This window comes from Silurus meridionalis, chromosome 8 (genome assembly GCF_014805685.1).
Source record: "Silurus meridionalis isolate SWU-2019-XX chromosome 8, ASM1480568v1, whole genome shotgun sequence".
NCBI classification, from domain to species: Eukaryota; Metazoa; Chordata; class Actinopteri; order Siluriformes; family Siluridae; genus Silurus; species Silurus meridionalis.
The window spans coordinates 9444219-9468964 of record NC_060891.1 but is presented as its reverse complement, the minus strand read 5'-3'; the positions used below and the strand labels follow the sequence as shown (position 1 = coordinate 9468964).

Here is a 24746-nt window from a genome sequence, read left to right as displayed (position 1 = left end):
ATTTGTTGTTATTTTAACGTTTACTTAAAAGCACAATTTTTATTTATTTGTTCAGGGTTTTTTGCAGCATGTTTATATTTCTAACTTGTATAATTTTGACAGAAGATATTTTTATGGAGAGCTATTAAATTTAAGTTTAAGTTTATTTATTCTGGAATAATATTCCTGTCTGTTTTTTATTCATATTTATGTTAAAAAACGTTGTTTTAGTGTATTCAATAAATGTTTGTCCTGTTCGGCCCGTAACCTAAAGTGTGCTTTGAGTTTTGGCCCACTGTGCAGTTGAGTTTGACATAGATGAATGTCATTAATTATTAATAATAACATATAATTAAAGGTAAATTGAGCAAATTTGTTATTTCAGAAGTGTGTATCAAACTGGTAGCCCTTCACATTAGTCAGTACCCAAGAAGTAGCTCTCAGTATCAAAAAGGTTGGTGACCCCTGGTGTAGATTGTTTTTACAAATGTTTTTATATAATTAATAATTATTAATAAAAAAATAAAAAATGTATATATAAACATAAAAAATATAATAACATGCAAGATTAATATCATACTTATATTTTATTATTATTTATAAAGAAATAATTAAATAATAATGTAGAATTATTATTATTATTATATATTTTTTTTCCTTCTTCTTCTTCTTGTTCTTTCTCTTTTTTTTGCACCAAAGAGCATCTTTGTTTCCTGAAAGAAAAATACAGAGGGGTTTCAGTCTACACATCGTGTGTGTGTGTGTGTGTGTGTGTGTATGTGTGTAAGTGTAACACTTGCGTGCCATCTGGATCTGCATTTCAAAATCTGCAGACTCCAACATGTATATGGTTAAGCGTGTCTGAAGTGCTGCAGCCATGGATACATCCTGCACATCTGGAACATGAGGTGGAGCTGGACTCTGTTCCTCAGCTGGAATTTGAGGTAGAGCTGGTTTCTCATCCACAGTTGTAAGCTCTTCTACAGCAGGAACTGTGTCTACTGCAGGGGCATTTGCTTTATTTGGCTCTACCTTCTGGCTTGGTGTGAAAGAGGGAGTCATATTCTGAGTCTGTAACACACAGACACACACAGCTTAACACTTCATTTCATTTTGTTTCCATCAGATCATCATCACTGCTAGCAGGAGGCTCTTGAGGGAACCAGCTAGAGGAGGTTCTTAAACCTTTTCAGCCAGTAACCCATTTAACTGCAATATTGAACTTCAGCATCAAATAATTTTAATGTGGACAGCACAGGGTGGTAGATGTTTAGGGGACAGTCTTCAACTAATCGAATCGATAATAATCAATAATGAAATTAGTTGTGAGCGAATGCCGTCATCCTCATCATGTGAAATGGTGTAGTTTAATGAAGTGTTATTGTGTAAACTGTTTGTTTGTAACTTCTGGACAGTTGCACTGGATCTGTTCTGTCGTGACTCGCGACAGGTTGCATAATTGACTCGATCACGACATCGTGATGATTCAATTAAAATGGTGAGAACAAACACTAAATCTAAAAGCAGCAAATAACAGCATTTATACACCAAAGCATATTTTTTTCATTTTTTTTTTCATTAAGTCTGTTAACTTGCTGCGTTTCTCCGTTTCATTCTCTTTTTATAGCATTTGTCTACAACAGTAACTTATCTGTTCTCAAACGTGATTTACTGTGGCTTTACTACGTTCAAATGCTTGTTTTCAATGTTTGTATATTTAATACATGCAAATATCATTTCATTATTACACAAAATTCAATTCATTATATATTCTAGATGTTTATCATAAAAATCTTTTTATAATTTATATAGATTTTTTAAGTGTTTGTCAACTTAGAAATCCAAATGTTGATTTACACAAATTGCTTCATACTCAAATGCTTTCGTACTCAAATTATTTTTTTGTTTTGTGTTTTTTACAGAAAGAAGAAATCCAGCATGAGTGAATGTGTTCAAGCTGAAATCCCACATGCACTCGTCAACAAACAGCTACTATAAGCTTTAAAATGTCTAAATTAAAGATTGTTAAACTCAATTTGTGACTTTTGCATTTGTTTAAAGTACATTTTTATACATAAATACCCTAAATTAGCGTTTTATAGAGTAATAATAAGCAAAACATCTAATTATAAAACTATAAAAAATTATAAAAATTAATTGATAAAATCATTAGATTATTTGATTGTCAAAATAAAAGTTAGTTGCAATATTTATAATTATTATAATTACAATTATTATTATTATAAGTATTGAGAAACAAATCACGAATAAAAGCTTTAAACAGGTGGACTTGCAGGAAAAAGCTGATAAATTTGAATAAAAAAATAAAGAAGAAAAGAGTGATAATATTTCTATAAATGTTGCAGTGAGAAGAAATGGACATTTCGGCTTATGGTGTAGGAGACATCATCATTAGCCTCATGCTAGCCTGGTTTGCTAGCGCTGTTTTTGTGTTAACTAGTTTCTTAGAATATTTGACACAAATTTGCCAAAAGAAGAATTCATTCAATTAATCGTTATTAACATATTTACAATTTATTTATAACTCACTAAATGTAGAATATAAAGCATCGCAAAATCTAATATGCAAATATGTAAAAGAACTAAATGACTTAAAAAAGATCCGTTCATTTCATTGTATAAGATTCAAAGAACCGAGTCACTAAAATGATCCAATCTTCCCATCATTTTTACTGCGATGGCGCGTTGATCCTAGAACCTCCTTCTCTCTGGTAGCATCCGCATCCCTGATTGGTGCAGCAATTTTCCATTACGCACCAATCAACAGAGACCAAAACAAACGAACACGCCACAAAGCCACGCCCCGTTTCCATGGAAGCCAGTATGCAAACAATCTCCGTTTCCATGGAAACCAGTACACAAACAATCTCTTTTTCTGGCGACAGGACAATCAAGACTGCTTGTGGATGATTCTCGAAATATTTAATAAAAACACACTTTGTATACAAATAATTTGAATATGCAGGACACCAACACAAACAAGTAAGTTTCTATTACTGTTTTTACTTTATTTATACTGATCAATTTCCTGTAATATTACATTCCCAATGTATTATCTATACTGTAAAATTGTCTGTAACATGTGAATTGATCACATTTTTGTTCATATTAGAGCAAAGAGAGCTGCATCAGACATGCCACCACCCAGTGCTGCTAAAAAGCCTCGACTTGATGCTGCACCTCACAAAAACACAAAACTATCCCTCATCACTAGTGCATTAAAAACACTGCAGGATTCCTGTGGTGATGTTTTATCTTCAAACTTGATTAATGCACTACTTAAAGGGAAATGTGAACTTCCTTCTCTGACAGATGAAGAAAAATCTGTCATTTCCAGGTTTTGTGTAAACAAGGTCAGTTATTATCTTTTGTTTTATTTAGTGTGCATTCAATTTTTTAGCTGTGGATTTGAGTTTTCTCATTTTTAAAAGTCAATACGTATAATTCAGGTTACGAATCGCAGTTCATCAAAAATTTTTCCCCTGGTTACGAACAATATATCGGTATACGAACTTCGCTTACCAAAAAATCGCAGGCAAGTTGGTTGTTTTTGCTCTATCCATGCAGCTCGTCACATCAGTTAGCGTCCTGTGTCCCTAGCGAGAGCATCGTGTTACTTATCCGCTTGAACTTTTCCCGGCAGCAGCGTAACAACTCGTTAGTTGATGCTCGTGGAATGATGAGATGGACAACATTAGCCGATGCATAACCACTTTACTTGTTTTTATGAAGATAGATTAGCAGGGTTACAGTCTTTTCCCGAAGTACAATACCCATAATGAATTTCACTCTGGACTTCAATACCAACTGATAGTAGCCTTAAAGAAACAGCTCTCATTTTCCCTCTAATGCAACAATTGTCTCAGCGTTCGTGTTAATAACACTGTCTTTAATATTATATAATATAATATATAATAATATATAAATAATATAATATAATAAGATTCTCCTTCCAAACAATAACTCTCCTCCTCCCCTTCTCTGACGTCGTCTCCTGCAGCGAGTCTTTTCAAAGGGAAAGTACCCGGTAAAGATGTTTTCCTCTTTTGTATGTTTTTATGTGGTATGATTTTAATATAACATGTAAAAAGTAAATAATATTAGTGAATATTGGCTTTATTTTTATTTAAGTAATATTTTTGGTTGTCCAGAACGAATTACCGAAATTTCTGTTCATTATTATGGGGAAATTTGTATCGGGATAAGAACTTTTCAGGTTACGAATAAAGTACCGGAACGAATTAAATTCGTAACCCGAGGTTCCACTGTACATGACTTGAATACATGTTTGATTCAGTTGGTTGATTTTTTTCTTCTGTCTCATTTAGTCGTTGGCAGAGACGTTTCTGAAAGCGGTTTTGGAGATCAAGGCGGAGAAAGAGTCTTTGGAACATGAACTCCTGCGGTCTCTCTGTAGGGTTTATGTGGGCTTGTGTCAAAAGAGAGGAGACTCTCATAAAGCACATGCCCTCGCCTACAGATTTCTTAAAGAAGGTGAGATTATATTAACATTTTATTATATATTTACTAAAAATTATTTGGACAGTGATATAAAGAAGTAAATTTTGTTCTTTTTTTGGTTTTGTATTTTTTCCTATAAAGTGTATTTTAAGTCTGTGGTATCATTTTGTTTCCTTTGCAGACTTTTCTGAAGCCCCAAAACTGATATTGGTCATGGTGACAGCATGGCCAAGTGTTTTCTCCATAACAGCCCTTTATGCAGAGCCATTCACATCGTGTGCAAAATGAAGGCATACGGAAAGTTTTATTACTTGCTCAAAAAATGTTTGCACTGGGATATGGTAAGTAGCTGATTCTTATCACAACAGTCACCAGAATAGTCATTAAACATCATTTTCAACTGGACTTTTAATAGGTTTTATTGCATTCTTAATCTATTTTTAATAGTCCCAATGTCCCTGTCATATATGGAGCAAATTCATTATAAATTCATGTTAAATTAAATCATTCAATTAATAAATATAAATTTTTTACTTCAACATTCAAGCTGAAAGTGTTACAGGACATCACTATTTTAGTCTTTTTTTTATTAGTGTGAGTAAACCAGCAGCAAAGAAACTGCACTTAACTCCAGCGTTAATGCTGCTGTTTCTGACAAAATGATCAGATCAGTGCAATAAACATGCAAGCTAATAAATCTGTATTTCATAATATACTAATAAAGGAAGTGATATAGAACCATGTGACACTGTGCTCACTGCTGAATAAACAAACTAACTTTGTGCCTCAAATTACATACTCATGTACTATTCTAGAGCATTATTTACACCTGCTACTGTCTGATACATAAACCCTTTAGTAACGCTGTGTGCTATTTTGCATGTGTATTTAAAATCTTGGAGTCATTTAGAGGTCATTTTCTAGGACTCCTCCTTACATAAGAGTTAATAAATGGAAGTTATAAAAAGAGCAGAATGCACAGTTAGAGCTCTACCTCAGTATTTCAATTACTGCACTTGTTGGTTGTGACCTTTCAGTTATGATCATATTATTGTAAACATTGTGTCATTGATCTGGTTTTTAAAGAAAATATGTATTTTCTGCCAGGAGCCTCCTGGAGACCCCTACAGAGCCATCACCAGCACACTGAAGGCTCTTCTGAAAGACAAAAGTCTGACATTCCAGAAGAGCAGTTGGTATGGTGATGATCTCTGTCCTGCTGCCTGGGACTACGTATTCAGCCTGGACCTTCTCTGTGCACAACTGGGCTGGATTTAGACTGTCCCGTGTTATACGGTACTGAATGTGAAACTGCTTCAACGTGTTTTATTCTCATCTTTCTAGTTTTTTTAACATTTAATAGATGCAAACCGGCAAATGTAAAACTCATATGAGACAGTGTGTGTCCCAAACACTGCAAATTTTCTATTCTTGTTGCATAAACTTACAATTGATGGTATTCTATTACTGCCACAAAAACACATCCAATTTTTTATTTATCAGAAATAGTGTTTGGCTCATTTTGAATACTTGGCTGAAACAAATACAAATAGAGGAAACAAAGTTCAGAAACGTCTCTGTAGCAGAAATTTTCAGGCTACTTGGTAAGTTTCCTGTAAATCCCGTTTTAGAGCATTATCTCACATTATTTCAGGATATTTCTGTTTTTCACTCATGTTCTTTGTCCATCTCAAACAGGGCGACTTGGCCAACAAGGCCTTAGGGAGAACGTGGCAGCAGCAGTTAAGGATCTAACAAAAAGCGTAACTGAGTTCGGGAGACAAAAAGGTACTAAATAAACAAGTTCTTTATCTATCTTTATTCCCTGATTTTTAGTTCTCTATCAACAGGAAAGTGTTTTGCAAGTCCTAATTTTATGATGGATTTTGTGTGCAGATTTGCTATGGGAGGTGCAGCTTGCAGTGGTTTATGCCACTCATGATCTGGCACCCAGCAACCCCAAAGTCGCTCTGAACGCTTTGGAGACGTGGAAAAAAGACCTCACAGAGCCTGTTCCTCCAGCCGTCACCAAGTGCCTAAAGCAGATCAGTTTTCTCTGTTCGCACATAAAGACCAAAAAATGTATTACATTAAATAATTAATAATAGATTAATTTTTTATATTTTTGCACATAGATAAATAAAATACATAATAGATCTGCACAGTGTTATTGATTGTCTCTGTACAGTGGCGGGTCGTGCATTTCACACCCAATCATCTGCCTTTAGTCCCAATCATCATCTTAATAACATCAATATGAATAAAAAACATTATTATTATACAGCATAAAATACATGCAGTATAACAGAGCACATACAGATTCTTGTGCATTTTCCTTACATTACAGTTTTCCAGGTGTTTTGAAATTAAGTCAAATTGTGTGTTTTTGTACAGATTCTACAAAGAAAATGCAAAAGTGTAAATGGCTCATAAAATGCTTAACAACTGTAATGTACTGTTTGGGTTGATAAAGGGTTAATGTCCTTTATACTATAAACTGTCGAAATTGACGCGTTAATAACACGTTAACCCAAACTAATTTTAACAACACTAATTTTATTAATGCATAATTAATGCAGTGCATATTTCTCCATTTTTTATTAAAGATGTAAATAAAAAAAAAATGAATAAAAATAGGCGAAGATAGATTCACGACGTCTTTTTACTTTACTCAGAAATAAAAATACAAATAACTTTTTGTATCACTAAACATTTGTTTTACTGATGCGGCAATTAAAACCATCCATGTGGAAACAGCAAAAGATCTGTTTGGAGCCCCGATAATTCATGTTCACTGGATCCTTGTATTGTCAGTAACATGATTATTGAATGCTTTGCAGGAGAAGCAAAAAAGACCAAGACCAAAGAGCTGTCAAAGGACACCAGAAACAAAATTGTAGACCTGCACCAGGCTGGGACGACTGAATCTGCAATAGGTAAGCAGCTTGGTGTGAAGAAATCAACTGTGGGAGCAATTATTAGAAAATGGAAGATATACAAGACCACTGATAATCTCCCTCGATCTGGTGCTCCACGCAAGATCTCACACCTAGTGAATTTCCTGCAGAGAGCTGGGACCAAAGTAACAAAGGCTATCATCAGTTACACACTATGCTGTCAGGGACTCAAATCCTGCAGTGCCAGACGTGTCCCCCTGCTTAAGCCAGTACATGTCTGGGCCCCTCTGAAGTTTGCTAGAAAGACATTTGGATGATCCAGAAGAGGATTAGGAGAATGTCATATGGTCAGATGAAACCAAAATAGAACTTTTTGGTAAAAACTTAACTTGTCATGTTTGGAGGAGAAAGAATGCTGAGCTGCATCCAAAGAACACCATACCTACTGTAAAGCATGGTGGTGGAAACATCAAGCTTTGTGGATGTTTTTCTGCAAAGGGACCAGGACGACTGATCCGAAAACCTCCTTCCATCAGCAAGGGCATTGAAGATGAAACGTGGCTGGGTCTTTCAGCATGACACTAATCCCAAACACACCGCCTGGGCAACAAAGAAGTGGCTTCGTAAGAAGTATTTCAAGGTCCTGGAGTGGCCTAGCCAGTCTCCAGATCTCAACCCCCATAGAAAATCTTTGGAGGGAGTTGAAAATCCGTGTTGCCCAGCAACAGCCCTAAAACATCACTATTTTAGAGGAGATCTACATGGAGGAATGGGCCAAACTACCAGCAACAGTGTGTAAAAACCTTGTGGAGACTTACAAAAACGTATGATCTCTGTCATTGCCAACAAAGGGTATATAACAAAGTATTGAGATGAACTTTTGTTATTGACCAAATACTTAATTTCACCATAATTTGCAAATAAATTATTTAAAAATCAGACAATGTGATTTTCTGGATTTTCTTTTCTCATTTTTTCTCTAATAGTTGAAGTGTACCCATGATGAAAATTACAGGTCTCTCTCATCTTTTTAAGTGGGAGAACTTGCACAATTGGTGGCTGACTAAATACTTTTTTGCCCCACTGTATTTAAGAGTCGTGTAGGCATTTGGTGCATGTTGACTCTTGAAATTACTTTTTGTGTTTCATGTTCCAGTTCTCCCTAATTCAGTACAATGGAAGTGACTGATGTACTGAAACTGAGGGTCATCCTAGATGATTAAAAAAACGTTGAGAGGCTGATTTTTCCCTCTCGTCCTGAGAATGTACATAGGCTCATTTTTGAAGTTAAAGATAAGCTGAACTTTTTACTTTCGGCTTTAGTTTGAAGAAACAGAGTTTGACAATGCACTATGCAATTTAGTTAATAACGAGGACCTCGCCTCCCGAGCGACTGTTAGAGTAGTTTCACTGGTTCAAACAGATCTGAGTTCTTGCAGTTTAGACGACACAATGCTACTGTCTAATAGATTAGTAGATTCACCAGAGCACCTTAGCCGTTGTCCAGAGGTCTTTGTTGTTCCCCATTCTCATACGAGATGGAGTACACTCTAAGAAAAGGCAACTTTCAAACTGACAAGGGATCGAAAACACAACATCCTAGATGGGATGGCTGTTAAAATGTATAAGCATATAGCCTATCCTAGTTCCAAAAAGATTGGCAAGGCTGCAGAAACTCTAGTATTCAAGCACCCCTGTCTAAAAGAAAAAGGTTCCACAACAAGATATGAGGGTTGGAAGAACAGCCTACGCTTCAAAATGGACAACTACAGGACCAAACTGACCAGGGCTGACATAAAGGATGTGGCTGTGAATGAAGAAAAGTGAAGCAGGACAAATCCAGAAGGTTTAGCATTCAGGGCCAACATCAAATGACCCAGAAGAGGAGAAATCAATTTCCTTCCCAATTATCCCTGTGGACAGGCTAATGACATTTTGGAAACCAAGAGGCTTGAGATGGTGGACCAGTCCAAGAAGGCTGTAAAGGGAGGAGACATGATTCTAATTAAACAGCATATGCAACACACCTTTCAAGTCTTAGTTTAATATGGATTCTTTATTTGTCGGTTCTTTTGTTCCCAATGCAACTTTACATCAAATTTTGCAGAATAACAAACCAAAATCTGCCATTTTCTTTCTATGCTGCTCTTGACAAATATGCATCTCAATTTCTGAAACTGTACAAAAAGAGGAAAATTGGATATTTTGGTGAGAAGATGGAATACTTTTTGATGGCATATGAAGAACATGTAAATATATTTTAAGTGCATTGCATTACATAATAGTAAATGTGAACACTCAACCCTGAGATCGTTGTGCAATGTATTTGTGTTTCTGCAAAAGGACAAGAATGACATCAATGTATCCAGGACAGCAGCCCTGGCACTTTAAGAAGGACTCCTCACAGATCTTTAACATTTGCAAGGTTTTCACAGACCCTTCACGAGAGCGCCGAGCCGCCACAGACCCTTTACGAGCGCACCGAGCCGCCACAGACCATTCACGAGCGCGCCGAGCCGCCACTGACCCGGCGCTCTCGAGCTGAGCCACCACGGACTCTTCGCGAGAGTGCCGCGCCGCCACAGTGTTTCCGCCGAGGGTGCCGCTCAGCCTCAGAGTTCCGCTGAGGGTGCCGCTCAGCCTCAGAGTCCCGCCGAGGGTGCCGCTCAGCCACAGATTCCCGCCGAGGGTGCCGCTCAGCCACAGATTCCCGCCGAGGGTGCCGCTCAGCCACAGATTCCCGCCGAGGGTGCCGCTCAGCCACAGAGTCCCCATGTGAGCTCAGCCCCGTTCCAGAGCCCCCATGTGAGCTCAGCCCCGTTCCAGAGTCCCCAAGAGAGCTCAGCCCAGCCACACAGTTCCCAGGAGCGCTCATCCCAGCCACACAGTCCCAAGGAGCGCTCATCCCAGCGACACAGTCCCTAAGAGAGCTCAGCCCCGTTCCAGAGTCCCCAAGAGAGCTCAGCCCGTTCCAGAGTCCCCAAGAGCTCAGCCCAGCCACACAGTTCCCAGGAGCGCTCATCCCAGCCACACAGTCCCCAGGAGCGCTTAGCTCAGTTCCCGAGTCCCCAGAAGCACTCAGTCCCGTTCAAAGGCCGCGAGAAGGACGTCCTACTGCCGCCTTGCCGCGAAGAGGACGTCGTACCGCCGCCTGGCTGCGAAGGGCGTCAAGCTCCACAGGCTCGCCCCAAGTCCCTGATGGTGAAGGCTCGCCTCCCGGCTCCCCCTGATGGTGAAGGCTCACCTCCCGGCTCCCCCTGATGGTGAAGGCTCACCTCCCGGCTCCCCGCAGGGCGACAGCTCGCCTCCCGGCTCCCCGCAGGGCGACGGCTCGCCTCCAGGCTCCCCGCAGGTCGACAGCTTTAGTTTTTGGGTTTTGCTTTTGTTGGACATCTCCTTTCATTGAGGATTACTCGTCCCGAGCGGATACTTTTGGTTTGTGAAATTTTGCTGGACTTGTATTTGTGTTTTGGGTAAATAAAGACTATGATACTTGCTTCTGCTTCTGCGTCATGGTCATCAGCCTGACAGTTAAACAGTAAACAACTAATAAGAAACATAAAGTATTAAATTCACAGACCAAACATTCTTCCTTTAGACTGTTTATTATTATTATGAAAATAATTTAAACTGAAAAATCCATGATAGAGATCCATGATAGTGATAGAAGTGTTCGAGCTACTGACACTGTAAAATACTCTTCTCCCTGTTTTCCTTCTCATTACAAACACAATATCAGACTTGCTGATCTGAAACAGAGTTTTAACCTTGTGTAAGTGTAACAACTGCTCTCTAACTTCTACAGCTTCACCACTACATCACTCAAATACTACTGCCCGTGCAATCTTCTAATAAACCCTAAAAGTGACATGGTGTTGTATTAATAAATAGTACATTTGAATATTCAGATTAAAGTCATAAATAAATAGCTTGAATGGAGCTGTTCGTGTGTTATTGGTCTGATAAACTGAGTTGGAGAGGTTCTGTTAGATACGAAACTCTCCATTAACAATTTCTGCTACCTGAACTAAATACTGGTATAATATGGAACTAAATTCTCAGTTTAATTTGGATTTATTTTCTTCTACATGAAATTAACTGTAAAACTTCATACGGTCACCATCTACCATCAGTCTAGTGTAATCTCTCACCAAAGATACCTGAGATCTGGTCTCTACTTTTATAAAATTCATTAGAAATATATGAAAATAATCAGGCTGTAATATTGCACTGTATTTAAATGCCTTTTTTTTTTCTTTGCTTTGATGTTTTTGGTGTTATAAATTTTTCAGAAAATTCAGACTGTTTGTATTTCATTTTAGTATCTGTTTAATTCCTAATCTCTAATATACAGTAAAAGCCAAACTGCTGTGTGTCTTGTCCTCGCTATTGATGAGCTCATTAGCGCTCCACTACTTCTAATTGCCTGCTGTGACAGTGAGCTCTAATACACATCACACTGCCACCTACTAGACATTTATGATTCTGCAACATTCACGGAGTCACTCAGGTCAACTTCCGGTTCTTAACTCAGACACAAGTGATTGTCAAATACCGCGTACTAACTGCTTTCTCTATAGAGCTCTTTGTAATAAGTGTAATTTAAACACTCATCAATTAAATACAATTATCAACAGAATGTGAATCAATGACAGTTTGGACTTTAAAAACCTCCATGTATTATGTAACATAGATATCTACTGAAGTTAGCATGCTAAGCTAGCCGCGGTCCATCCTCAGAGAGCATGGAGTCCCGCTGACCTTCACTTGCTTTATACACAGTTTACAGCCGTTTTATCTTATTTATGACTGTAATATCGCTCTTCTCTCAGAAACAACAGAGAAAAGTTGTAAAAGAGGCCGGAGGGCGGAGCATCTCCGTGTGACGTCACAGTAGGGCAACTTCTATGTAAGTCAGAACACGTCTCTGTTTCTCTCATTTCCAAAGTTTGTGCGTGTGAGTAGAGACATAAACATGGGGCTTTTCAGAAGGTTTAGAGAGATTTTTCAAAGCAGAAGAATGAAGAAAACAAAGCAGATTGCTGAAAAGAAGGAGAAGCTGGAACACAAGGAGAAAGTAGTAAAACACTTGGATGCATTTCCTAAACCGATGATAGAGAAGATAACAGAAGAGAAAGCCATTCTGCTACAGATGGTGCAAACGCTGGAGGCTACTTTGGTTTCTGAGCGAAAGCAGCGGGAACAGGACATAACTGAGAGAAGCCAGAGCTGGGCGAGAGAACAAAAACAACTGGAGGAACATGTTGCTCAGCTCGAGGTCACTTTGGAACAGACCACCATGGAGCTCCAGTCTTCCCTGAAAATCCACGAGGAACTGAAGAAAACTTTAGAATGTAAGAGAGAGAGCTGGACGAGAGAACAAAAACAACTAGAGGAACATGTTGCTCAGCTCGAGGTCACTTTGGAACAGACCACCATGGAGCTCCAGTCTTCCCTGAAAATCCATGAGGAACTGGAGAAAACTGTAGAATGTGAAAGAAAGAGCTGGAAGAGAGAACAAAAGAAAGTGGAGAACCATGTTGCTCAGCTTGAGTTTATTTTAGATCAGACCACCATGAAGCTCCAGTCTTTCCTGGAAATCCATGAGGAACTGGATAAAACTGTAGAATGTGAGAGAGAGAGCTGGACGAGAGAACAAAAGAAAGTGGAGGAACATGTTGCTCAGCTTGAGGTCACTTTGGAACAGACCACCATGGACCAGGATACCCAGAATCACTGTGAGAAAGTAAAAAATAATGCAGAGCATGAGAGAGATCATTTAATGAGAAACAGAGAGCGACTGGAGGAACGTGTTGCTAGTTGGAGGCCACTCTGGATTTTAAAGAAAAACAAGAGGACGAAAGAGAGAAAACTAAGATGAGAGGAACAACTTACAGCTTCAGACAACAGGGGGTACCAGGATACCCAGAATCACTGTGAAGAAGAAAAGAAGACTTCTGAGAATAAAACAGATCATTATATGAGAGTCTGAGAGCGATGGGAGGAAAGTGTTGCTCAGCTGAGACAAGAAAACATTCAAAATAAAATGAGAAATAGAAAAAAAAAGAAGACAAGAGAAACAGAGAGTCTGAACATTCCTTTTTCCTCTTTCTGTTTCTCTTATGGCTATTTATGATAGTTTTACACTTATAGTCAATAGTATAAAGCTGAGTGTAAAGCTATTGTATCTTGTAGATCGTCTCTTTTGATCATTTTTTATTTCTGTCTTGTCAAATATACTGATTTTAATCTTTTACTACAGCGAGACGCAATAAACACTATTAACATCATTTCAGATGAGCTTCTGCAGATGAGAGAAGTTATGCAAAAAAATTGCATAATTATTAAAAGATATAGTTGAACCATGATTTTTGTCTTCCTTACAAATGCCGTATGACCTCCTCATGGAGTCTTGCATCTTGTCGATATCCCTCTTGTGGGGCAGGGGGCTGTGGCTTGGGGTCATAATGCTGAGGGGGAGGGAGGTCAGGAGGAAGAGGAAAACTGGTCCTCAGTGCCACATTGTGCAAAACACCACACACCCTGATAATCTTGCACACTTTTTCCAGGTGGTATAGTCTTCCACCTGAGACATCCAGAGCTCTACATCTGCATTTCAGGAGGTGAGGAGCGTCTGAGGGGTGAAGCCTCTGTCACCTGTCATATTATAGACTACATCAGGACAATGTTTACAATTTCTACATGTTAAACTCACCACAGCTGTAGGAATCTAAATCAGCTTATTAGCCAGTCATCATCATGGGCCAAGAAATCATCATGGTCCCTGGAGACTCTTTCTCCCCTTAATCTTCCATTGGCGTAATCCTCCAGCAGTGCCCTCATGCGCTCTTCCTTTCAGCGCATCTTGGATCAGCTACGCTTCTCCCCAAGCGCACCTCGAACTCTCTCTACCCAAAGACTGTCGTGCGTGTGTGTGTAAGTGTGTGTGTGTGTGCGCGTGTGCATGTGTGCTTGTGTGTATCTCTCTCCCTCACTTTCTGTATTAAACCCGAGCGAGCCGTACTTCGGCTTCCGCCTCCGTTTCATTCACACCGTGACACCCATGTCCTCTACATCTGCCTCTTTCACCCCAACCACCTGAATGTCTTCCCTCACCACATCCATAAACCTCCTCTTCGGCCTTCCTCTTTTCCTCCTTCCTGGCGGCTTCATCCTCAGGATTCTCCTACCGATATACCCCATGTCCCTCCTCAGCACATGTCCAAACCATCTCAATCTCGCCTTCCTCGCCTTGTCTCCAATATGTTCTACATGCGCTGTCCCTCTAAAAATCTCATTTTTAATCCTGTCCATCCTGTCCTTCCTCGTCACTCCCAATGAAAATCTCAACTATCTTTAGCTCTGCTACCTCCAGCTCCACCTCCTGTCTTTTAGTAAATACTATTGTCTCTAAACCATACAACATTGCAGGTATCACCACAGTGATATAAACTTTTCCGTTCACTCTTGAAGATACCCTTCAATCACAATTGACCCCGGGTACATAAACTACTTCATCTTCACCATCTCTTCTCCCTGCAACCGCACCCCTTCACTGCCCTTCCTCTCATTCACACACGTACTCTGTCTTACTCCTACTGACTTTTATTCCCCTTCTCTCTATCGTGTACCTCCACCTCTCCAGGCTCTTCTCAACATGCTCCCTACTCTCACCACAAATAACAATATCATCCTCAAACATCATAGTCCACGGAGACTCCTGTCTGACCTCGTCCGTCAACCTGTCCATTACCACTGCAAACAGGAAAGTGCTTAGAGCTAATCCTTGATGCAATCTAACCTTCACCTTAAACCAGTCTGTCGATCCTACTGCACACTTCACTGCGGTCACACTGTCCTCATACATGCACCACCCTCACATACTTCTCTGCCACACCAGACTTATTAATACAATACCACAACTCCTCTCTTCCTGTTGTACGCTTTCTTTAAATCCACAAACTCACAATGCAACTCCTTCTGACTCCTATCCTATCCTATCCTATCCTATCCTATCCTATCCTATCCTATCCTATCCTATCCACTTCCTGCTTCACCATCTCCACATCATCCAACCTTCTCTTTCTCTCATTTTCCTCATTCATCAGCTGCTCAAAATACTCCCTCCGTCTTCTCAACACACACTCCTCACTAGTCAACACATTTACCTCTCCATCCTTTATTGCTCTAACTTGCAGCACATCCTTCCCAGCTTGGTCCCTCTGCCTAGCCAATTGCTACAAATCCTTTTCCCCTTCCTTAGTGTCCAACTTCTCTTACAAGTTTCTCTATTTCCTTTACTCGAGGGAGGTCTTGGGTCCGACCCCCCCATGGAGCCATGCCCTTAAGCTTTTTGGAGTCTATTGCTGTTACACACACAATGCGGAAACATGAAAATCTGTTTATTTATTACCAGGATTGAGTAACAATTTGTGACAAATACATAAACCTCATTCATGTTTGCTATTTGAATAATCCTCATCATTGATCCTTATAGAGTGGCTAAGAGGAGCTACTCTAAAAAGCTGGAAAATCAGTTTTCAGCTAACGACCCTGCTTTAGTAAAGAAAGGCCTGAGAGACATGGTGCAGTCAAAAAAACCTGTAGCTTAACACGCTCAAAACAGTGGAGTTGATTGATTTCAAGAGCTGTATAAATCCAGAGTGAGAAAAAGAGCTTTGAAAATCATGTTAACCACTACACCAGACATAGGCAAACTACGGCCCGCGGGCCACACACGGCCCGTTGGGTTTATTAATCCGGCCCGCCGAACGTGACAAAATTCTTTCCCCTGTAATGCCCATGTTTCCCCTAAAGATGTCGCACTTCAGCTCCATTGATGTTGTATGGGTGCAATACTCTCTTCTTCTCTTAAAAGAGCTTACCGGTAATCTGATACTCTTTAAAAACTTTCTAACAAACACCTCGGATCTATCCTGAGAATTGCCACAACAAAACTTACCCCAGACTTTGATGAACTGGCAAAATAAGGAGTTCAACAACACTGTTCCTACTGAAGTTGAGGTTACTCAACTTGAGGTTTTCTGCTGTCTTTATTGATGCACTGGCAAAAAAAAGATCAACAAATTGATCTTTTGCCACTTGATGAAACTGAATTTGCCAAATCTCTAATCTAATACATACACACACACACACACACACACACACACACACACACACATACATACATACATATATATATATATATATATATATATATATATATATATATATATATATATATATATATATATATATATATATACACACAGTACAGACCAAAGTTTATATATAATATATATACAGTACAGACCAGAAGTTTGGACACACCTGCTCATTCAAAGAGTTTTCTTTATTTTCATGACTATGAAAATTGTAGATTCACACTGAAGGCATCAAAACTATGAATTAACATGTGGAATTATATACATAACAAAAAAGTGAACTGAAAATGTCATATTGTAGGTTCTTCAAAGTAGGCATCAAGAGAATGCCAAGAGTGTGCAAAGCAGTAATCTAAGCAAAAGGTGGCTACTTTGAAAAACCTACAATATGACATATTTTCAGTTGTTTCACACTTTTTTGTTATGTATATAATTCCACCTGTGTTAATTCATAGTTTTGATGCCTTCAGTGTGACTCTACAATTGTGTCCAAACTTTTGGTCTGTACTATATATATATATATATATATATATATATATATATATATATATATATATATATATATTTTACTCAGTAATGTCAGCAGCAGTAATAAACTCATTTGCATGGCTAAAACTATTATTGGGCAAAACCTGGGAAAATTTGAGTCAGTAAATTTTTTTAAGTTTTATGAATGTTTTTCCACTAAGATTTTGAGAGAGATGTTTATCTTTATGCACATTGGACATAATCCTTCTCAAAAACAGGTTCCATAGTGTAGTGGTCATCACATCTGCTTTACATGCAGAAAGTCCTAGGTTCGAACACCAGTGGAGCCATGCCCTTGAGTCTCTGATTCTACTTGTGGAATGCTTTATGTCCAATGCTGTTACAAGCACAATGCAGAAAATTGCCAGCCTGTTTTTTTATTTGCAGAATTAAGTAAAGATTTGTGGGAATATCTTAGCTTTCTTAACATAACTGTTCACAAAAATATAAACCTCATTTATGTTTGCCAGCATGGTTTCAATGGGGGTTGAACTCAGGACCTTCTGCATGTAAAGTAGATGTGATGACTACTACATTATGGAACCACACAGTCAACTAAACAGCATTAATGAGCAGAAATATCTTTTCAGGCAAAATGTTTTTCAGATTGCTCTTGTTCCCAATGTACCCTCTGCTTTCTGTTTTCGGTTGACAGGATTTCAAGTGCTTTTCAAATACTGTAGTACATTATTAATTCATTAATATAAGGGAGATTAATCCTCATCATTGATCCTCATAGAGTGGCTAAGAGGAGCTACTCAAAAAAGCTCAAAAAACGACCCTGCTTCAGTGAAGAAAGGCCTGACAGACATGGTGCAGTCATGAAAACCTGGAGCTTAACACACTGAAAACAGTGGAGATGATTGTGACATTTGAGTCAGCAAGTTTTCTAAGTTTAATAAATTTTTTCCAGTTAGATTTTTCGAGAGATATGTTTCTATTTATGCACATTGAACATCAACCTTCTCAGCAGCAGTTTCCATAGTGTAGCAGTCATCATGTCTGCTTTACATGCCGATAGTCCTGGGTTCAACCCCCAGTGGAGCCATGCCCTTGAGTCTCTTGATTCTAATTTTGGGAAGCTTTTTGTCAATTGCAGTTACAGGGCCCATGCACGTGATGAACATCAGATGAGGGACCCTGCCCGAGATGGTTTCTCCATATGATGAAGGACACGGGTGAGATGCAACCTCCCTGAACTCATTAAAAACTGGATATGCTGGGAGAGCTTGATGTAGTCACTCATAGGAAAAAAGTGCAAATGACATTGTAGGGGGGACAGACAGGTCGACCTGTCAAGACAGATGTGGTGTCATAGGAGCTTTCGTAGTTGGTCATGCCCAAAGTGATTCCTGTAGTGAAACACAGAGAGAAGTAAGAAAAAGAAACTCATTTGAATTGCTAAAACTATTATTGGCCAAAACCTGGGGACATTTGAGTCAGTGAGTTTTCTAAGTTTAATTCAAATTGTTCCACTGAGATTTTGAGAGATGTTTCTATTAATGCACATTGGACATCAGCCTTCTGAGTAACAGGATCTGAAGTGTAGTGGTCATCACGTCTGTTTTACATGCAGAAGGTCTTAGGTTCAACCCCCCTCTACACTGTTGAATACACACACACAAAGCACTGTATTAAAGCATTTTAATAACTATCTCTTTCATCAAACTATATTCCTCCAGGGTTTCGGACACGTTTGGTGACCTCTTGTGGTGCTGATTTTCCTCTTCAGAAGACAGTCTGCTGTCTAAAGACTCCACCCTCTTCGTGTCATCAGACTTCATCAGGGCTATCAATCGAACACAATCTGCGTTTATGGTACTAAAACGAGAAAAAAACCTCTGAAGATGTTTTTTTCAATTGATCCGTTGTGAGGTTTTAGAGTAACTTTTGCATAAAGAACGACATCTTGGTGGTAAAAAATAAATATGGCTGTTAAATATAGTGTTAAAAAACAAATTAGACTAACCACTAAAAAAAGGCAAAGACAGGTAGAATCTTATCAGTTATACAACTGAACTCTGCAGGTGTTTGTGGTGATGTTTTGCTTTGCACCACCTATCATTTCCAATCTTTTATTTTCAGCCAGTAGCAGTGTGGAAACAACATGTTCCATAGAAAATATAACCAATGAGTGCAGGATTTTATTGATACATGGGAGGTTTTTATTCCCCATGTGGGTGAGTTCTTAGTTTTATTCATCTTTAGAAGCTCTTAGTGGTCAAAGAGCATGTGGCGTGCACTGTGACGCACCTGGCAGGAAGTGGAATGCGTCTCTTTCCAGCTCGTGCTAACTGAGCTTTGTTTGCAAGAAATAAAAAAGAAAAGAAAAAGTGGACAGTAAAAAAAAGTTGTTTTATTAAAGATTGCATGAAGCACGGATGAGGAAAATATTCTTGTGTGGAATGATGACAGCGACCTGGTGATCTGCATGTGGATGGAAAATCTGAGCCTTTTTTAGATCTATGAGGGAGAAAAGAACCAGACATATTCTCAGATAAATGTTTGTAGAAAGGGCTCAGGGCCGATCCTTGATGCAGTCCAACCTTCACTCTGAACCAGTCTGTCGTACCTACTGCACACTTCACTGCCGTCACACTGTCCTCATACATGTCCTGCACCACCCTTACATACTTCTCTGACACACCTGACTTCCTCATACAATACCACAACTCCTCTCTTGGCACTCTGTCGTACGCTTTCTCTAAATCCACAAATACACAATGCAATTCCTTCTGTCCTTCTCTATACTTCTCCATCAACATCCTCAAAGCAAATAAGGGATCTGTGGTGCTCTTCCTCGGCATGAAACCATACTGTTGCTCACAGATGGTCACCTCTTCTCTCAGCCTGGCTTCCACTACTCTTTCCCATAACTTCATGGTGTGACTGATCAACTTAATTCCCCTGTAGTTACTGCAGGTCTGCACATCTCCCTTATGCTTAAAGATCGGTACCAGCACACTCCTTCTCCATTCCTCAGGCATCCTCTCCCCTTCCAGAATCCTGTTAAACAATCTGGTTAAAAACTCCACTGCCATCTCTCCTAAACATCTCACGCCTCTACCGGTATGTCATCTGGTCCAACCGACTTTCCATTCTTCATCCTCTTAATCGCTGCTCTCACTTCCTCCTTACTAATCCTATCTACATCCTGCTTCACCAACTCCACATCCTCCAACCTTCTCTCTCTGTGATTTTCCTCATTCATCAGCTGCTCAAAATACTCCTCCACCTTCTCAACACACTCTCCTCACTAGTCAACACATTTCCCTCTCCATCCTTTATTGCTCTAACTTGCAGTACCTCCTCTTCTTCTTCGCCTCCAAAACCATCCTACAGACCACCATCCGATGCTGTCTAGCTACACTGTCCCCCGCCAACACCTTACAGTCTCAATCTCCTTCAGGTTGCATCTCCTGCATAGCACATAGTCCACCTGTGTGCACCTTCCTCCACTCCTATACGTCACCCTATGATCCTCCTTCTTCTTAAAATACGTGTTCACCACTGCCAATTCCATCCTTTTAGCAAAATCTACCACCATCTGCCCTTCCACATTCCTCTCCTTAAAACCATACCTACCCATCACCTCCTCATCACCTCTGTTCCCTTCACCTACATGCATATTAAAGTCTGCCCCAATCACCAATCGTTCTTTCCTAGGTACACCATCTACCACGTCATCTAATTCACTCCAGAATCTTTCCTTTTCCTCCATCTCACAGCCAACTTGTGGAGCATAGGCACTGATGACATTTATCATCATCCTTCAACTTCCACCTTCACGATCATCACCCTATCAGAAACTCTCTTCACCTCCACTACACTCTTACTGTACTCTTCCTTCAGAATCACCCCTACACCATTTCCCTTCCCATCCACACCATGATAAAACAGTTTAAATCCACCTCCAATGTTCCTGGCCTTACTCCCTTTCCACTTGGTCTCCTGAACACACAGCATATCTACCTTTCTCCTCTCCATCATATCAGCTATCTCTCTCCCTTTACCCGTCATAGTACCAACATTTAAAGTACCAACCCGAACCTCTACTCTCCTACACTGCTCCTTTTCCTGCCATCTCTGTAGACGTCTTCCTCCTCTCCTTCTCCTCCTTCGGCCAACAGTAGCCCAATTTCCACCGGTACCCTGTCAGCTAACGATACCTGTGGCGGTCATTGTTAACCCGGGCCTTGACCGATCCGGTATGAAATTCTCATTTGTGATCCGCATATTTGATTTGGCACATGTTTTACGCTGGATGCCCTTCCTAACGCAACCCTCCCCATTTACCCGGGCTTGGGACCGGCACTAAGAGTGCACTGGCTTGTGCCCCCCGTAATATATAATATCATTTATTAGTTTAAATCCAAGTTTAATACATAAAACCATGACTCAGCATTAATATAGTATAATACTTGCACAGCCTTGCACAGAACCCGGTGTATAAAGAGAGTTCAGACAGAATCAATGTGCTTGTAAATGTAATACATGTTAAAAAGGCGAGTGAGCAGATACGGCTGATGGATTAGGTTAGGGATTAGTAAAAACGGCAGTTTTAAAATAATAACTGGAAAAATGTTGAGGCAGTATGAACTGGAAGAGATATTCAAGGTGGAGAATAAAGACGTATATGAGGACCAATAGTCACTCCAGAATACAGGCCGGTAGAAAGTGGTGACCACATACACCAGGCAAAGGGTGTCGGCCGGAAGGAAAAGATAGGAAAATATAACAGTATATAAAAATAGTAAAATTAGAAAGCAGCATGTAGGCAACATGCCTTAACTACACTCAAACAGCATGTGCACATACATTTAAAACAAAAGTAAAATCTTAAGTGGAAAAATCATATAAAGATATATAAAAATGTAAAAATGAGGAGACTAATAGGTTAATAGGCACAACACATCGTCAGATAATGAAGAACATAGGGGAATAGTTGCAAGAATTTGTATAAGAGGTACAATGTCCAAAACACACAGGAAGTAAGATGTTTCTATGAGAGCATGAGCTTAAGATGCAGGATGAGAGTAAGACAGAAAATGTTATATAAAGAAGTATTATGGCATAAGAAATATATTTTAGGAAGATTTTAAGAAAAACTAAGTAAAAGAAGAGAGCTATGATAAATAGGAAAAGCATTAGGAGAAAAGTGCTGGTGTGTTAAAGCTAAAACCCTGGTTTGTAAAACTAGTAAAATACTAACACATTTCTATACCGTCTACGCAAAACAAAACAGGATGATTTGCAGACATAGGAAAACATAGGAAAAAACCCAGACGAGATTTTAAGAAAAGGTGTGAATATTGCTGTGAATGATCGGTTGCATTCTGTGCAAAAGTGTATGATCAGGGGATTTTTTTAAGACATGGTCACTATCAAGAGATGTTTGTTGTACATGTAAATTAGAATCGTATGGAGGTAAACGAGGCCTCCTGAAAATGGGTGGAATTTTACTAAGAATAGGTAGAAACTTACCAGAAAACACGTAAACCAAAGGTGGAATATGCAAAGCCCCGTAAAATGATTGGTGTACGTAAATTGTGAGGGAGGAGATATTAGACAAAATATGTAAATTTTACTAGGTGTGAGATATAAAAAGTAAGGATTGTTTATATCAAATCACTCGCATGTGAAAGCTGACGGGTGCCATTGCTGTCAGGATGGTTCTCTCCTGAGAGCTCCATGGGACTGGCCTGAATTGATTGCAATAAAGCTGATTTGATTTGATTTTGCTCGTGACTGAAAGATGTCTTAATTTGGTTTGTTTATGTATTATTTGAAGTTTTGAAACTTATTGCTAATTGATTACTGAATAGCTAAAACTAATTTGAGTATTGAGACACTTAATTGTAATATTTACTCGGACATGGGGTCTGAGTTACGACAAGAGTAATTGCTGTCAACAGTTGTGTGTTGCATGCTAATTTCAACAGAATTTTGGTAGTTTGTTGAGATTATGACCAGATATTAGAAGGCGTTTTCACTGCTATGGCATGGCTAATGTTTGTCGATATGTATCTTAACAAAATTTGTATTTGATTATATTTTCTGTTGAGGACCTAAGCAAGCCTCAAATTAATGGTAGGACTAGCATCAAGACAAAAATCTAATATATGCTTCTGCCTTATGAGCTGTTAGTTAGAATGCATTATGTCCATGCATTATTTCTTTTCCAAATCTAATAGCAAAGACATTTCCATTCAACAGCTGGCTGAATATTCAATTCAATTCAATTCATTTTTGTTTGTATAGCACTTTTAACAATTAACATTGTCTCAAAGCAACTTTACACAGATAATGTGGAGATCAAAAGTAAATAGAATAGAAATAGGCTCGCTCCGGAGATACTGGGTTTGAATCCCAGCATTGCCTGATACACTTCTCCTTTGCTGCTTCCACTTGAGTGCCTTCCAACTTTTTCTTTATGGCTTGAGATTTAACATTGCATGTGGATAAGATGGTTTCTCTGGGGCACTGAATGGTTAATTGCAGGCTTTGCTCTGACCCTTTTAAAAGCTTGATAGTGTTTGTTAGCAATGTGCTTTTTTTTTTTTTTTTTTTGTGCTTTTAAACAAACTATGAGCCATCCATTAAGATGAACAGTTCCGAGATAGTAAAATACAGCCCTGTGCCTTCTAGGGCTCTGTGGTGCAATGGATAGCATGTTGGACTTCTAGACTCAGCAGTAGAGCTATTCAAAGGTTGTGGGTTTGAGTCCCACCAGAGTTGTTGTGCTTTTCCAATTATCTTGCTAGTAACTTTCATTGTACTCCAGGTAGATTGAAGAGCTATATTGCATGTTGCATGTCAGTGCTCCTCATACTAAGAGGTGCTAGAGAGCAGCTTGTTAGAGAAAGTGTTTGGCTGCAGTAGGTGAGAGAGGCTCACCAGACCTTGTTTCTGTTTGTAGTGTTTTTGTTCTTGTCTTTATTTTTATCTGTGTTTTATACTATTTGTTTCATCTCATCCTCCCTTCCGCTTTTGCTGTTTGGGAGGGATTTTGGGTTAACCTTATTATATTTTTTTTCTCTCTGTTTTTTTGTTTTTGTGGTTTTCTTGGATATAATGTACGGATCTACGGTGATGGACATGGCTATGGCAGAGTAAAATGCACCCGGAGAATAGACTGGTTAAAAGACGACGAGATGGCAATAAATTCAATAAAAAAGAAAGAAAAGGAATTGCGAAAGAGTTTACCAGAAGGAAGTGACAGTGGAGGCAGGAAAACTGAAAGATGTGAGAGTATCAGACATAAATAGAGCGGATTGGTGAAGGGAGGATTCTCGCAGTGCATCCCAAACAAAATAAGTTGTACGAGGTCAGAAAATTTTAGAAAAAAAAGGAAATGTGCAAAGCTGAAGATATTATTTTGTTACAGGTGACTAATGGAGGAAGGCCACATGATAGGAATAAAGAAAAGGTGGAAAGTAGAGGTGTTATATAACAATGGGATGATAGGATGGGCAGAGGGGTAGCATTTTTGGAGCTTTTTAAAAAAAATACAGAGAAATTTTTATAATCTGTGATTTTTTATACTGTTTTTTCAGTAAATTCGAAATGGGTGAGGAAAACTGATAAAGGAAGAAAAGTGTTTAAGTTATTAATTTAAAAAAACATGATATATGGATAGAAAGAAATTAAAGAATAAAGGAATGCTCAAAAAGGCAATTGGTAGGGAATTTTATGT

At 39.0% G+C, this 24746-nt stretch overlaps 1 protein-coding gene and 1 non-coding gene across 2 annotated transcripts in view; both read left to right on the top strand.

Moving 5' to 3' along the window:
* The window catches only part of LOC124389743, a 379509-nt gene that overhangs the window by 57311 nt on the left and 297452 nt on the right, over nucleotides 1-24746 (top strand). The gene's annotated exons all lie outside the window — the stretch shown is intronic.
* On the top strand, nucleotides 23699-23788 carry trnar-ucu. The gene is given in 2 exon segments: nucleotides 23699-23735; nucleotides 23753-23788. It is a non-coding gene; the product is annotated as a tRNA-Arg (tRNA).